The sequence below is a fragment of the Balaenoptera musculus genome, chromosome 17 (genome assembly GCF_009873245.2).
Source record: "Balaenoptera musculus isolate JJ_BM4_2016_0621 chromosome 17, mBalMus1.pri.v3, whole genome shotgun sequence".
In the NCBI taxonomy this organism is placed as follows: domain Eukaryota; kingdom Metazoa; phylum Chordata; class Mammalia; order Artiodactyla; family Balaenopteridae; genus Balaenoptera; species Balaenoptera musculus.
The window spans coordinates 24,598,404-24,616,197 of NC_045801.1; the positions used below are offsets into that span (position 1 = coordinate 24,598,404).

General features: G+C 34.3%; 1 pseudogene; it reads left to right on the plus strand.

The window, feature by feature from the left end:
- The first annotated feature begins 1,566 nt into the window (after positions 1-1,566).
- On the plus strand, positions 1,567-1,665 carry LOC118883896 (annotated as a pseudogene).
- The last annotated feature ends 16,129 nt before the right edge of the window (positions 1,666-17,794 follow it).

Sequence of the window (17,794 nt, forward strand, 5' to 3'; positions counted from 1 at the left end):
CTGTGGGGATATATATTTATAAATTTATAAATAATTAGATATAGACATGTTTATTTATGTGGGTTAGTATATGTACTTATATTCCCTAACACTATACACTGAGAAGACCTAGAAGCAATAGCACCCACGTGGTAAAGAGCACACCCAGAGCCCAGATCTTGGATTCTAAATGTCATTCTCCATTTAGATACACTTAGAATGTACCAAGACTCCTTGTGGTTTCTAGGTTGTAGCAGGAGAAATACTTAAAGGTATTTTAATAATGTAGCTCAAACATATTGCTTTGTTCACCAGTGTAAAAGCATCTGTACATCAAGCAAATGCTTTTCTACTAATTTTAAAGAAATTTGGGAAAACATCTCCTCAATATCAGCGGTTTAGAGCAGAGGTTTTCTAATCACAGTAAACGAACTTGATGTTGATGGCAAGTCAAAACCAACTAAGGAGCCCTCAGCTCTGTAAGCCAAAGAGCCCAAGACTGCTCTGTAATGTGTTTAATTTATGCTTATATTTGCTCTTATAATAATTAACATATTTCCCCATCTTACCCCTCTAATAGAGCAATAATAGGCTTCTATTTTTGATTAGGACTCCCCAATACATTGCTTAATATATACTCATTGCAAAAATATTTATGAAATATTAATAATAACCAATATCCAGATTCTAAAAACTAAGAATAGTGAGATAAATGTGATACAAACCACTCTTCAGAGGTAGAATCCAGAAGTAGATATATGAAAAATACACAGATATAACACAAGGTATGATTTATTAGTGTTGTAAAACAGCACAAAAGCTGTGTTCGGGGAAACAGATATAAGTTGATGAATAATTGATGCTTTCAGAGAAATGTGTCGTTTGAAGAGGACCATGAAAGATAAGCTTTAAAAAGGGTATAAGGATGTTAGGCTAAGGAAATCTAATGTGTCAAGACATTGTAAAAAAGATGAATGTTTCAGTGTGTCTTGAATTCAGTACAATCAGTTAGCTATTGCCATATAAAGGTAGCAAAATTTTTAAAGGTCATTGTGTTAAAACCACTGTCATTTATTCAGAATAGATTTAGGCTAGGAAAAGATAGGAATAATGATTTCTGCCCTCAAAGTTTATATCTTTCTCCTGGGCTCAGTAGTCAACATGGGCATGATTTTCTCATGGTTGTGAAAGAGATGTGAGGGCAACTCTCAGATTTTGTTACATCTGCCAACATCCAATTATTCAAAGCAAGTTATATGACCAAGTCCAGCATCAAAGAGTAGCAAATATTACTTAACTCATGTAAGTAGTAGGCAGAGTGAGTATTTTCAAAAATAATATAGTGTAAAAACCACATCATTACTAGTTTTCTTTCAATAAAATATCCTCCTTGCATTCAACTGAAATTCGTATGGCTTTCTCTTATCTGAATATGTTTCTGAATTAAAGAACACTTATTAAATTATATTTTTGCACCAGTTATCACAGTTCACTACCTTGATTTTTAATATTTTAGCTGCTCATAGAGCAGATGTTTGTAATAATGTATGTTTATCTTATTTGCAGTAACTCAAGACAGTATATCAAGTGCTCACTTGCACAGCACATATGCTAAAATTAGAATACAGATTAGCATGGTCCCTGAACAAGGATGACATGCAAATTCATGAAGCTTTCTTTTGTTTGTAACAAGTAGTAAATAAACTTTAGAGATCTAATGCACAGAATAATAAATATATAGAGTAACATTATACTCTAGTCAAGTAATATGATAAATGTTGCTTCAATGGCAACCATGTTACAATATACAAATGTATCAAAGTAGCATGTGATATACCTTCAATTTACAAAATGTAACATGTTAAATATGTCAAATTTTTTAAAAAGACAAGGTATTGTTTTTACATTTCATTGTTTTTTTTCTTTATTTTGAAATGTTTTCTTTATTTTTCTTTATTTTGAAATGTTTTTCTTTATTTTGAAATGTAAAACTGAAACTGAACAATGACCAGTGGTAGAAACTTATTTAAATGATTCATTTTACCTAGAAAATACCATGATAGCTGAATATGGTTCTAAACAACATTTTCCACTCAGTTCTTAGAGAGAACTGTAACTTCAATTAAAAATACACCTGAAAAAAAGAATGCTTTTTGATATAATAGGAAGCAGTTAGGCAAAGTAATGTAGTCCAATCTTAGCATATCTAATAGTTTGAAACACGACAAGGTGCATCTTCTAAGAAGAAAGTCTATATCCCAAAGTCAGTGTCTATGTGCAGGATTTCAAACTTATGTCTAGTTATTGATGTTCAGAGAATCATATTCCACTGATAGAAACTTTTAGCTTTCCTAATGTTTCCATGGAACATAATGCCATGTATACTCTCAGGTACTTTCCAGGGAGAATATCAGTAGGTTTAAAAACGTGGTATGTTAAAATACATTGCACTGATGTGCAGGTTCATCTTTCTGTTAGGTTGCCATTATTTGCTCAGGGGAGACTTCAAATGGTAACATAAGATGCTTTGAACTTGTAAGATCTGTAAGGTTGAGATTTCTCACACAAATCATAAGAAAAATAAGGTATCTGGCTCCCAATATATGTAAATGATGGAAATCATTAATCTCTCTAAAAAATGTATTATGTTTTCTAATAATAACTCCAGAATGTGCTTTTAAAGTTGATTTTTATATTGTTTCTAATGAAAGATTTTTAAACATACCAATGCTACTCTTTTTTTTTTGAATTTTATTTTATTTTTTTATACAGCAGGTTCTTGTTAGTTATTCATTTTATACATATTAGTGTATATATGTCAATCCCAATCTCCCAATTCATCACACCACCACCACCCTCTACCACTTTCCCCCCTTGGTGTCCATACGTTTGTTCTCTACATCTGTGTCTCTATTTCTGCCTTGCAAACTGGTTCATCGATACCATTTTTCTAGGTTCCACATATATGCGTTAATATACAATAGTTGTTTTTCTCTTTCTGACTTCCTTCACTCTGTATGACAGTCTCTAGATCCATCCACATCTCTACAAATGACCCAATTTCGTTTCCTTTTATGGCTGAGTAATATTCCATTGTATATATGTACCACATCTTCTTTATCCCTTCGTCTGTCAATGGGCATTTAGGTTGCTTCCATGACTGGCTACTGTAAACAGAGCTGCAATGAACACTGTATATGACTCTTTTTGAATTATGGTTTTCTCAGGGTATACGCACAGTAATGGGATTGCTAGGTCATATGGTAGTTCTATTTTTAGTTTTTTAAGGAACCTCATACTGTTCTCCATAGTGGCTGTATCAATTTACATTCCCAACAACAGTGCAAGAGGGTTCCCTTTTCTCCACACCCTCTCCAGCATTTGTTGTTTGTAGATTTTCTGATGATGCCCATTCGGACTGGTGTGAGGGGATACCTCATTGTAGTTTTGATCTGCATTTCTCTAATAATTAGTGATGTTGAGCAGCTTTTCATGTGCTTCTTGGCCATCAATATGTCTTCTTCAGAGAAATGTCTATTTAGGTCCTCTGCCCATTTTTGGATTGCGTTGTTTTTTTAATATTAAGCTGCATGAGCTGTTTATTTATTTTGGAGATTAATCCTTTGTCCATTGATGCATTTGCAAATACTTTCTCCTATTCTGAGGGTTGTCTTTTCATCTTGTTTGTAGTTTCCTTTGCTTTGCAAAAGCTTTTAAGTTTCATTAGGTCCCATTTGTTTATTTTTTTAATTTCCATTACTCTAGGAGGTGGATCAAAAAAGATCTTGCTGTGATTTATGTCAAAGGGTGTTCTTCCTATGTTTTCCTCTAAGAGTTTTATAGTGTCCAGTCTTACATTTAGGTCTCTAATCCAATTTGAGTTTATTTTTGTGTATGGTGTTAGGGAGTGTTCTAATTTCATTCTTTTACATGTAGTTGTCCAGTTTTCCAAGCACCACTTATTGAAGAGACTGTCTTTTCTCCACTGTATATCCTTGCCTCCTTTGTCATAGATTAGTTTACCATATGTGCATGGGTTTATCTCTGGGCTTTCTATCCTGTTCCATTGATCTATATTTCTGTTTTTGTGCCAGTACCATACTTTCTTGATTACTGTAGCTTTGTAGTATAGCCTGAAGTCAGGGAGTCTGATTCCTCCAGCTCCGTTTTTTTCCCTCAAGGCTGCTTTGGCTATTCGGGGTCTTTTATTTCTCCATACAAATTTTAAGATTATTTGTTCTAGTTCTGTAAAAAAGGCCATTGGTAATTTCATAGGGGTTGCATTGAATCTGTAGATTGATTTGGGTAGTATAGTCATTTTCACAATATTGATTCTTCCAATTCAAGAACATGATATAACTCTCCATCTGTTGGTATCATCTTGAATTTCTTTCATCAGTGTCTTATAGTTTTCTGCATACCGGACTTTTGTCTCCCTAGGTAGGTTTGTCCCTAGGTATTTTATTCTTTTTGTTGCAATAGTAAATGGGAGTGTTTCATTAATTTCTCTTTCAGAATTTTCATCATTAGTGTATAGGAATGCAAGAGATTTCTGTGCATTAATTTTGTATCCTGCAACTTTACCAAATTCATTGAATAGCTCTAGTAGTTTTCTGGTGACATCTTAAGGATTCTCTATGTATACTATCATGTCATCTGCAAACAGTGACAGTTTTACTTCTTCTTTTCCAATTTGGATTCCTTTTTTTCCTTTTTCTTCTCTGACTGCTGTGGCTAGGACTTCCAATACTACGTTGAATAATATTGGCGAGAGTGGACATCCTTGTCTTGTTCCTGATCTTGGAAGAAATGCTTTCAGTTTTTAACCATTGAGAATGATGTTTGCTGTGGGTTTGTCGTATATGGCCTTTACTATGTTGAGGTAGGTTCCCTCTATGCCCACTCTCTGGAGAGTTTTTAATCATAAATGAGTGTTGAATTTTGTCAAAAGCTTTTTCTGCATCTATTGAGATGATCATATGGTTTTTATTCTTCAATTTGTTAATATGGTGTATCACATTGATTGATTTGCATATATTAAAGAATCCTTGCATCCCTGCAATAAATCCCACTTAATCATGGTGTATGATCCTTTTAATGTGTTGGTGAATTCTGTCTGCTAGTATTTTGTTGAGGATTTTTTCATCTATATTCATCAGTGATATTGGTCTGTAATTTTCTTTTCTTGTAGTATCTTTGTCTGGTTTTGGTATCAGGGTGATGGTGGCCTCATAGAATGAGTTTGGGAGTGTTCCTTCCTCTGCAATTTTTGGAAGAATTTGAGAAGGATGGGTTTTAGCTCTTCTCTAAATGTTTGATAGAATTCAACTGTGAAGCCATCTGGTCCTGGACTTTTGTTTGTTGGAAGATTTTTAATCACAGTTTGAATTTCATTACTTGTGATTGGTCTGTTCATATTTTCTATTTCTTCTTGGTTCAGTGTTCGAAGGTTATATCTGTATAAGAATTTGTCCATTTCTTCCGGTTTGTTCATTTTATTGGCATAGAGTTGCTTGGAGTAGTCTCTTAGGATGCTTTGTATTTCTGCAGTGTCTTTTCTAACTTCTCCTTTTTCGTTTCTAATTTTATTGATCTGAGTCCTCTCCCTCTTTTTCTTGATGAGTCTGGCTAATGGTGTATGAATTTTGTTTATCTTCTCAAAGAAGCAGCTTTTAGTTTTATTGATCTTTGCTATTTTTTTCTTTGTTTCTATTTCATTTATTTCTGCTCTGATCTTTATGAGTTCTTTCCTTCTACTAACTTTGGGTTTTGTTTGTTCTTCTTTCTCTAGTTCCTTTAGGTGTAAGGTTAGATTATTTGAGATTTTTCTTGTTTCTTGAGGTAGGCTTGTACTGCTATAAACTTCCCTCTTAGAACTGCTTTTGCTGCAACCCATAGGTTTTGGATCATTGTGTTTTCCTTGTAATTTGTCTCTAGGTATTTTTTGATTTCCTTTTTGATTTCTTCAGTGATCTCTTGGTTATTTAGTAACGCATTGTTTAGCCTCCATGTGTTTGTGTTTTTTACGTTTTTTTCCCTGTATTTGATTTCCAGTCTCATAGCACTGTGGTCAGAAAACAGGCTTGATATGATTTCAATTTTCTTAAATTTACTGAGGCTTGATTTATGACCCAAAATGTGATCTATAATGTAGAATTTTCCGTGTGCACTTGAGAAGAAAGTGTAATCTGCTGTTTTGGGATGGAATGTCCTGTAAATATCAATTAAATCTATCTGGTCTATTGTGTCATCTAAAGCTTGTGTTTTGTTATTAATTTTCTGTTTGGATGATCTGTCCCTTGGTGTAAGTAGGGTGTTGAAGTCCCCCACTATTATTGTGTTATTGTCGATTTCCTCTTTTATAGCTGTTAGCAGTTGCCTTATGTATTGATCTGCTCCTATGTTGGGTGCATATATATTTATAATTGTTATATCTTTTTCTTGGATTGATCCCTGGATCATTATGTAGTGTCCTTCCTTGTCTCTTGTAACATTCTTTGTTTTAAAGTCTATTTTATCTGATATGAGTATTGTTACTCCAGCTTTCTTTTGATTTCCATTTGCATGGAATATCTTTTTCCATCCCCTCACTTTCAGTCTGTATGTGTCCCTAGGTCTGAAGTGGGTCTCTTGTAGACAGTATATATATGGGTCTTGTTTTTGTATCCATTCAGCAAGCCTGTGTCTTTTGGTTGGAGCATTTAATCCATTCACGTTTAAGGTAATTATTGATATGTATGTTCTTATTACCATTTTCTTCATTGTTATGGGATTGTTTTTGTAGGTCCTTTTCTTCTCTTGTGTTTCACACTTAGAGAAGTTCCTTTAGCATTTGTTGTAGAGCTGGTTTGGTGGTGCTGAATTCTCTTAGCTTTTGCTTGTCTGTAAAGGTTTTGATTTCTCCATCAAATCTGAATGAGATCCTTGCTGGGTAGAGTAATCTTGGTCGTAGGTTCTTCCCTTTCATCTCTTTAAATATATCGTGGCACTCCTTTCTGGCTTGTAGAGTTTCTGCTGAGAAATCAGCTGTTAACCTTATGGGAGTTCCCTTGTATGTTATTTGTCATTTTTCCCTTGTTCCTTTCAATAATTTTTCTTTGTCTTTAATTTTTGCCAGTTTGATTACTATGTGTCTCGGCATGTTTCTCCTTGGGTTTATCCTGTATGGGACTCTCTGTGCTTCCTGGACTCGGGTGGCTATTTCCTTTCCCATGTTAGGGAAGTTTTCAACTATAATCTCTTCAAATATTTTCTCTGGTCCTTTCTCTCTCTCTTCTCCTTCTGGGACCCTTATAATGCAAATGTTATTGCATTTAATGTTGTCCCAGAGGTCTCTTAGGCTGTCTTCATTTCTTTTCATTCTTTTTTCTTTAGTCTGTTCCGCAGCAGTGAATTCCACCATTCTGTCTTCCAGGTCACTTATCCGTTCTTCTGCCTCAGTTATTCTGCTATTGATTCCTTCTAGTGTATTTTTCATTTCAGTTATTGTATTGTTCAGCTCTGTTTGTTTGTTCTTTAATTCTTCTAGGTATTTGTTCTTTAACTCTTCTAGGTCTTTGTTAAACATTTCTTGCATCTTCTCGATCTTTGCCTCCATTCTTTTTCTGAGGTCCTGGATCATCTTCACTGTCATTTTTCTGAATTCTTTTTATGGAAGGTTGCCTATCTCCACTTCATTTATTGTTTTTCTGGGGTTTTATCTTGTTCCTTCATCTGGTACATAACCCTCTGCCTTTTCATCTTGTCTATCTTTCTGTGCATGTGGTTTTTGTTCCACAGGCTGCAGGATTGTAGTTGTTCTTTCTTCTGCTGTCTGCCCTCTGGTGGATGAGGCTATCTAAGAGGCTTGTCTAAAGTTGATTTTTAGTCCACATATTTTTATGTGTATGGTCAATAAAAGAGTATCTAACTTACTATATTAAAGCAAGCAAGATACTGATATATATATGTATATATAGTGCAACAACTGGTAAAAATCTGAGAACTTTGAAAGTACACAAATCATTTTACATTTGTATGTGTGATGTTTCGACTCAATAAGTACTAAATCCATTGTAGATATATGTCAGTAATAGGTGTTGTGAATGTGAGCATTTATCTTTCATCCGTATTTCAGTGGTGGTGGAAGTTTTTCTCATTTGGTATGAGATTGTACTATATCAATTTCAAAAGAAAGATTTTGTGAATGTTGTGCAAAATTATATAAGAATCACCTTAAAATAGGAGTCTCCTTTAACATATATATTTGCCCAGAATAAATGAAACGTATATGAAATGTGAAAAATGAATGTTTCACAAATTATCAATTTACATGCAAATTTCATCAACTTTCCTATTACAATCATGCCTCATTCTGTAAAGCTGGTAGCCCAGAATAGATTGTCTATGACAGTGTATCTGTGAACTTCTATGAATTCACAAAAGGCTTTTTAAATGATTGCTGACCCTGGATATTACAGACACATTTTGGAGTGTAAGAAGTAAAATGTGGTACACAACACACTGATTGTTTCTTGTTGAAAATATAGTATTTTTACGCCCTGAATTTATTAAAAAATCGTACCTGGAGTAAATGGCCAGTATACAAGGCAAAACATTAGATTCTGAGCCATCAAATTATTTTATCAAAAAACAGCTCTTATTAAATTTCTAGTGTGTCCAGGCTATGCAAAAGACATATATTCTCCTTGTTACCTAAGCTCTGTGATTATTTTCCTTACTATCAAAACCATGTTTTCCTCAGCACCCCCATGCACTCATGTTAGCTTGAATATACTTGTCCTGATTCCTGATAGTCAATAAACATGAATTCTGTATAACTTCTACAGTACTGATTTTAAGCATAAGAGCTTTTGATGACAATTATTTAAAAAAACTAACGAAAACATTAACTCTTATGAGTATGGAATTTATTGCATTTCACCCAAAACAGTCTCTCTTATGAATAGGTCTTTTTTCCTTCCTTGTGAATTCTAACTTTTAAAAGAACATCTGGGCTTTCTCCTCAACCTTCATCTCAAATTCTCTTCAAAGCTTTGAGGATGAATAAATGCTGTCATGGTTACTTAGATCCTGAAGTGGTGAACAGTGGGGGGAGAGCAGACCTGACTTCCTCTTCATGGTTATAACCACATGACAAACACCACTGTATTTTCCGTAGCATGCAAGGGAAATCAAAGCGAAATATTTCTTCTTCATTCCTTTATGTCCCACAGAGATGGAAATCCAAATTTAATGTCACTTCTGTTTATGAAATACCTTTGTTGTGTGCGAGTCAATAGTTCCATGGTTAATAGCACTCCCATTCAGTGGGCTCTGGCTTCTCATGTGTGTCCCGGCTAAGGGTCCTTTAAGAACAAAGAACCTGAGAACTTTCTCTCTTTACATAATTTAGGCCTAATTTATACCAGCATCGCACCTGGACTTTGAGGTTTCTGTTGCAGGAGGATGAAGCCATCTCTTTTTTTGTGTGTGACTATGGGAAAAGCCATCTCCGTGTATCTGCCCAATCTTCTTCCCCATTCTGCCTCTTCACAATCGTTTTTATTGTTGTTGTTGTTAAGGCAAAATAAAGGGATTAACGTATAAGCCATATTAATCATGAATGCACTAAAAGTTGTTTTTTAAATTCATTTAGCAAGTAATTTATTCAATTCACATCTATCTTGAACTAATAATGGTAAGCACTTAATCTAATTTCTGTAATTACTTCAGTGAGCAAGACAAACCTAGTCCTTGCTCTCATGGAGCTTATGTCTACTGAAAGAGATAAGACACCCCAGTTTAATCAACAAACAAAATACAGTTATAATTATATAATTGAATAGTGTAGAGGAAACAAGATGGATGAGAAGGATATGGTCAATGAGAAAGGCAAAGGGATTAGATTACAGAGAAAAGAACCAATATATTAAAATTCCTCGATGTGTGACAGAGCTTGGCAAATTTTAGGGCTAGAAAGAGGGCTACTTGGTGGAAGATGGAATTACTTCCCAAATTAGAGAAAGCCTCTAATGCACTTATAGGTTACTTTTAACTTATATGAGTATGTATATCTAAAACACATCTCTGTAGACAAAATACACAGTCATCCCTCCCCATTTGTGGGGGGGATTGGCTCCAGCTCTCTCCATGGATATCAAAATCCACCCATGCTCCAGTCCCTTATATAAAATGGCCTAATACAGTTGCCCCTCCGTATCCATGGATCCACCTGTGGTTCACTGAATCCGTGGTGGCAGGAATCCATGAATACGGAGGGCCAATGGTAATTGGTTCTTCTTTGTTAATTCAATCTGACAAATTGTAACTTTTAATTATATTTGCACCATTCACATTTATAGTGATTATTAATATATTGGTATCTCCTATGTTTGCCAATATTTCTGCCTTTTTTGTGTAAATTGAGCATTTTAAATGGTTCCTTTTTATGTTCTTTCTTAGCATACCAATTATTATTAAATTTTTAATACATGCCCTTAAGTTCACTATATAACTACTGTAAATCAACCTACAAATAACACTGTCACTTCACTTGAATTTCAGGAACCTAAGAATAAAATATCCCCAATTCCTCTTGCCCATGTATTGTGGCATTGCTGCCATTCATTTCACTTGAACAAATGTTATTGCAATCCAATACATTTTTACAATTATTACTTTAACTAGACAGGTATCTTTTAAATCAGTTAAGAAAATAAAGGATTTTATTTTACCTTGATTTATTCCTTCTCTGGCCTTCTTTCTTTCTTTATATAGATCCAAGTATCTAACCTATAACATGTTCTTCTGCATGCAATATATAAGCTCTTTACTTCACAGAACTGAAATCTTACTTGCATATTCTTAATTAATGAGTGTGAAAAAACATTAAAGGTATCATGAAATTATTGACTTGCTTAATGCTACACATTATAAATATTTGATATGAAGGCACAAGAACATCATAATCAATATCATTTCATATAAGAGTATTCAATAAATACTGACTTATATTTTAAATTTGTATTAAATGCTGTAGCTGTTATAATTTCTGAGCTTTTAAATTCATCAACAAATCCATATTTGCCACATTCTCTTGCCCTTAGTACCTGTGTGCTATTCCCTTACCTGTAACTTCCTTTCATCATCATATTTACCACTTGCCACAAAATTAATGTAACTCAAGAGATAGTGCCAAATTGGCAGAGGGGTGTCCACCAAAGTTATTCATCTACTTTTTAAATTAATTTGCACATCAATTTAATAAGTCCTTAAATAAGCCTCTATCATCTGCAACATGGAACCTTCTCTAATTTTAGATGATGTGGTACATATTTTTATTTTATTACATTTTGACCTGCAGGCCCACTTCCAGCACAGAAAGAAGAGAATATACCCTCTGATATAGGTCTGGTACTTTAATCACTTTGGCAAAATCAGAAACTACTTGGAACAGCACACTGACTGATTTGCTACTAAGTAACCAGTTAGTGCTCATGGAAAATAAAAATATGCCTTGTTATATTATGTTTACAGATTTTTTTGGCCTTCAGAAGGTTTGTTTCCCCTCAAACTTTATTTTAATATAAACAAAGAGAGAGACTCAGAAAATAAACATTAGCAAAACAGTAAAAAAAAAAAAAATCCCTTTATAGGAAACGTCTTGTCCTGAAAGAAAGAACCACATTAAACCCAGCAAAAGGCCAAACTCCACCTTTCTGTTTGCCACAGTGATTCCATCTGCAAAAGGCAGACATTTGGGGATTTTGAGGCGATGGTGAGGAAAACAGATTTAAGAGGCCAGGTCTTCTCAACAAATTGACCAAATGCTGTATTCAGACATGAAAAATTGTATTAAATTCCTACTAGAAAAACCACAGTATACTTAATAGAATTGAGACGATCAAGTAAGATTATAGATATATTTAACGAGAGTAACATAATCTATAATTATTAACTGGGAAACATTATGGATGAAATCAAAAAGAACAGCCAAAAATGATTGTAGGCATGAATGGCCCAGCTGTCTGGGTTTAAAAGTCTCAAGTGCCCCATGATTCCACCACATTCATTTTACGTGAAAACAACCTTTTCTGTACCTTTTATATATCTTCCAGAATGCCAGAGGAAAAACTATTTTAATTACACACTTTTGCTATCATTTAAAGAATAGCACTTTTCATTTTTATTTTCCTCGTTATCCCTCAGTATCATGGAATTCTCACCATTCGTCTTAATCTCGTAAATTATAATTCATATGCTTGAAAAACAAGAAATTGAAGGCTAATTGATGAGATCAGTCCTTTTTAGTTCCTATGGGTTTATTTCATAAATATAAAATATTTAATTTGTCGTAAGGCTAGAGGGTTTTAATTTAGAATTTATAAAGGAAAAGTAAAGAAAAATAGATATTCCTTAGGATTGAATAATTAAATTTCTGGGTAAACTTAGTAGGAATAAGGGTTCTAAATTCCTTAATTCACAGTTGAAGACACCAAGACCTAAAGAAGGGAAGTTATGGATTAATAACTCAAATCCCCATGTGCTGACTCCCAATTCAGTGCTCCTATTGTCATAAAACTGTGGTGCATTTTTTACCCTTTGGCCATTCTTTTCTCCTTTCTGCCTTTAATTATGTCCTTCAACTGAGGTACAAGATATTGAACACAATACATTGACCACTATTTTCCCTGTTTATTTTGCATGGGTGTATCTGAAATAAGTTCACCTGAAAATTATGAACTGTAACATTTTGTCCACATCATAAAATGGAAATTACTAAAGTTTTCCAATTTTTTTCCCAAAATCCTATACTCTCCAATACAAGAATATGATTTAGCCCATTGAACCACCAACTTTTCATAATAAGTTACTCTTCTCTCTTCATTCTGCTAAGATTTCTCAGAATTCCCTAAATCTGTGTACTGGAACACTCTACACAGGCTAGAGTATACTTATGAAGGGCAGCAGGGATGGAGATCTTGGAAGGCACTGAATTGTTCTGAAATTAAATTAGCCAATCTCTTGGAAATTGAGTCCATAATATACTAAAGAAAAATGCATTTGAAATGTCACTGCCCTCCACTAAACACTCACTGTGACAAATTCTAGCTTGGTGCTGATTTTTAACAGGCAATCATAAGCCTTTTGAAAATAGGGTTTGCATTTAAAATGCTGAAATTTAATTATTTAAAAAACTCAGGTGTCTGAATAGAGAGAAGATATATATTTCCTTTTGTTTTTCCAAGAGAGTAGGAAACTTCAGTGATTGTTTTCATATGATACAATAACTTTGGCTCATTTTCTTTAAAAAATGTTATTAAATACAAAAAAAGAAAATAAATGTATTAAGAGCGCACTTATATGCATTAAATTTCGACAACAATAATTGCTGGAACTCGATCTTTTTACTTAACTTCTGGGCTACTTGTCATCCACACGCAGAAACTCCAAATGTCTTTTCACTCCTTTCTTCTTCTTATGCCTTTTAAAAAGAAATGAGGCTAGCTAGATTTGTGTGTACCATCCAAAAAGCTTCCTATGTCTAATTGGTTTCCACAGACAGAGTGGCAAAAGTTTTATACAGCAGAATTGCCCATAGATAGCAGCACAATGCAATGAACTATTTTTAGATCCCCTCTTCTATTCTCTGTCATAGCATAGTCTATCCATAATAGCAAAGTCTCACAAAGTGAGATGTCCATTACTGTGAATTTCAAATTGCACACTGCTGCAGTCTCTATATCCTAAAGTACTATGTAGCCTATCCTAGGCAATCATTTATATTTTCCCATTCCTTTTTGTTTTTGAATCTGGCCTGTTACCAAGTAAGAGAGCAAAGCACAATTGAAGCATGACTACCTGTTTTACTGATCAAGCTGTTGCTTGAAGTTCCCTGCACCATCCAGCTATAAATCCATAGCTTAAAAAATCTGGCATGTAAACAACAGATCACTGTCCAATGGAACAGAGATTGTTACTGCAGAGGAGGAAAGAGGTTGAAAGGTTGGGAGAAAGCATTTGATTCAGCAAAGGTATTGAACCTGAAAATAGCGAAGGAACCCTAGGCTTGCTGCATATTTGAATACTATATTAAGCGTACTGGAAGAGCAACTGTAGTGGGTAAGAACTACAATCTTCATTTCTTCTTTATCATTCATTGGCAGAAATTCTGTTTGGGCTGACAGGGCCAATAAAATAGACACAAGAAATCATTTACTAGTGAGATATGAAATCAAAAGCATAGTGCGTAATAAATAGCTAAAATATGGGCATTTTTAGCTGTAAACACATTATTAACTCTGACACATATATAATTTTTTATAATTTGGGGGAATTTGTTGTTATATTCCTCAAGACTTGCAATATGCAGGGATGATTATGGGGTAACATAATTGCTATGAGAAAATAGAATATAATATTTTTAACAAGTTCAGCAGAGTATACAGCAAATAAAGATTGGAGAATACAAACTGGGTTTCACTGTTTCCCATTTATGTTTCCAATGAGTTTTACAAAACCCTGTTTTCTTCTTTAATTTCTTTTTGTGAGAATTCAGGACTTCACTTGCATATGTGAGTGTCATTTTCATGTGCGTGCTTGCAGAGGCTTTGCAAATGTGCACAAGGATGAAACGGGATTGACTGACAGGAAGTGTAAAGAGAAAAGAGATAAAATATTGGAGGATTATAGAATAGTTTATAACTGGTGAGATTTGGGCAAGAAAGGAAAACAGAATTCATAGAATACAAGCTTTACACAAACACTTAACGTTTAAGCCCTGACTTAAGAATCTGTGGTTGAGAGGTGGGGCAAGATCCAAACATGCTGAATGTTTTTCAATGTACTTAACAGTCTCATTCAATAAAATAGTGTTTAACCGATAACTGCTGTTTCCAACCCTGAGAAACTGATAGTGTGGAGAATGTGTGGCTCCTACTGCAACACAAGAACTTTGCAAACAATTATCTTCACTCATTGACATTGAAGTAAATGTTCCAATCTCGACTAAATGTTCTAATCACTACCATTGTTTCTAGGCTCTGGTCAACTTGTCTATAATTTCTAGTAGCAGGTGCCCCCCATCCCCCAGCACTTTTAGTGCTTTCCTGACTGCCAGCCCCTAAAAACCTATACTCTCCCGGGAAACCTGTCTTGGCATAAGGAGTATATAGGTTCCTTTTTCTCTTTCTAGTAAATACTGAAATATAAAACAACTATGTCCTTTAATTTAGTTTAAGTATAAATTTCCAATTCCTTTCCTCGCCACCTAATTTCCAGAATTCCTGGGTTACACTCCCTAACAAACTGGCATTGTATTGCATACACTTGGCTTCTACATGAAACATCTAGTTTTGAAAGGGACATCACACAATGTTGCAAGACTAAACTCAGCAGTTTTTACAACATGCCCTGACATTGAAGTTGTAACCATGTCAGGTAAATTTTTACTCTTTTGTAATATTATTATTAATGTTACATAAATGCTATTGAGGATATTTTCTACTATTATATTTATTCCTAATCTAGGCTGTTCATCGAAGTTAACAGAGTAGTACATTTTAAAATATGTGTTCTGGATGAATAAGTGATCTGGAAGATAGAATAATGGAAATCAACCCATCAGGGCAGCAGACAGAAAGGCAAGTGAAAAAAAAAAAATGAAAGCAATATGAGACCTGTGGGATAATATAAAGCATCCCAACTGACACATAATAGGGATTCCAGAAGGAGAAGAAAGAGAAAAGGGTATCAAAAAGGTATTTGAAAAATTATGGCTGAAAATTTACCAAACCTAAAAATGGAAACAAATATCTGGGTACAGGATTCACAGAGGGCCCCAAACTAGATGAACCGAAAGAGACCTATACCTAGACATATTATAATTAAAATGCCAAAAGTTAAAGATAAAGAGAGGATTCTAAAAGCAGCAAGAGAAAAACAAAGTGTTAATTACAAGGGAAACTCCATAAGGCTATCAGCTGACTCTCTACACAAATAGAGATTGCAGGCCAGCAGGGAGCAGCAAGATATATTCAAAGTCCTGAAAGGGCAAAACCTGAAACTTAGGATACTCCACCCAGCAAGATTATCATTTAGAATAGAAGGAGAGAGAAAGAATTTCTCAGACAAGCAAAAATTAAAAGAATACAGCAACAAAACACATATCCTAAAAGAAATATTGCAAGATCTTCTCTAAATAGAAAAGAAGAATCTATAGGAAAGAGAAAACCACAACTGAAAAGTGAATGACTTAAATAAGCCAGTACACAGTTTAAAAAAAAAATCAAAAATGTTTTTGTGAAAGTGATGATAACTACAATAAACAGCCTAAGGATAAACTTGAAGATGTAAAAGAGGACATCAAAAATGATCAAATGTGAAGGAGGAGAGCAAGAAAATGTAGATTTTTTAAAAAAAATGTGTTTGAGCCTATATGACTACCAGTCTAAAGCAAGTAGATATAGGAATGGGTTGATATATTTGAAAAACAAGGTAACCACAAATCAAAAACATACAAAAGATTCACAAAAACCAAAAAGAACACAAGCATACTACAAAATAAAACCATCAAACCACAAAAGGAAAAAGAAAAAGGAACAAAGAAGAAATACAAAATCAACTGGAAGACAAGGTTTAAAATGGCAATAAATGCATATCTATCAATAATTACCTTAAGTGTCAATGGACTAAATGCTCCAATCAAAAGACGATGATTCAGAGAAAGGGAAAGATATCTCATTCTTTTGGATTGAAAGACTTAATATTGTTAAAATGGCCATACTACCCAAAGCAATCTAAAGATTTCATGTGATCCCTATCAAATTACCCATGACATTTTTCACAGAACTAGAATAAATAATCCTAAAATGTATATGGAACCATAAAAGACCCAGAATTGTCAAAGAAATCCTGAGGAAAAAGAACAAAGCTGGAGGTATAACCCTCCCAGACTTCAGACATACTGAAAAGCTACAGTAATCAAAACAGCATGGTTCTGGCACAAAAACAGACATATGGTTTAATGGAACAGAATAGAGAGCCCAGAAGTAAACCCATAAACCAATGGTCGATTAACCTTTGACAAAGGAGGCAAGAATATACAATGGAGACAATACAATCTCTTCAGCAAGTGGTGTTGGGAATGCTGGACAGCCACATGTAAATCAATGAAGTTAGAACACACTCTCACACTATATACAAAAATAAACTCAAAATGGCTTAAAAACTTAAATATAAGACATAACACCATAAAAGTCCTAGAAGAAAACATAGGCACAACATTCTCTGACATAAATCTTACTGATATCTTCTTAGGTCAGTCTCCCAGGGCAATAGAAATAAAAACAAAAATGAACAAATGGGACCCAACCAAAATCATAAGCTTTTGCACAGCAAAGGAAACCATAAACAAAACAAAAAAAACAACCTACAGAATGGGAGAAAATATTTGCAAATGATGGGACTGACAAGGGCTTAATCTCCAAAATATACTTACAGCTCATACAACTCAACAACAAACTCAATCAAAAAATGGGCAGAAGACCTAAATAGACATTTCTCCAAAGAAGACATACAGATGGCCAACAGGCACATGAAAAGATGCTCAACATCGCTAATAACTAAAGAAATGCAAATCAAAAGCTCAATGAGGTACCACTTCACACTGGTCAGAATGGCCATCATTGAAAAATCTACAAATATCAAATGCTGGAGAGGGTGTGGAGAAAAGGGAACCCTCCTACACTGTTGGTGGGAAGGTAAATTGGTGCATCCACAATGGAAAACAGTATGGAAGTTCCTCAAAAAACTAAAATAGTTTCCATGTGATCCA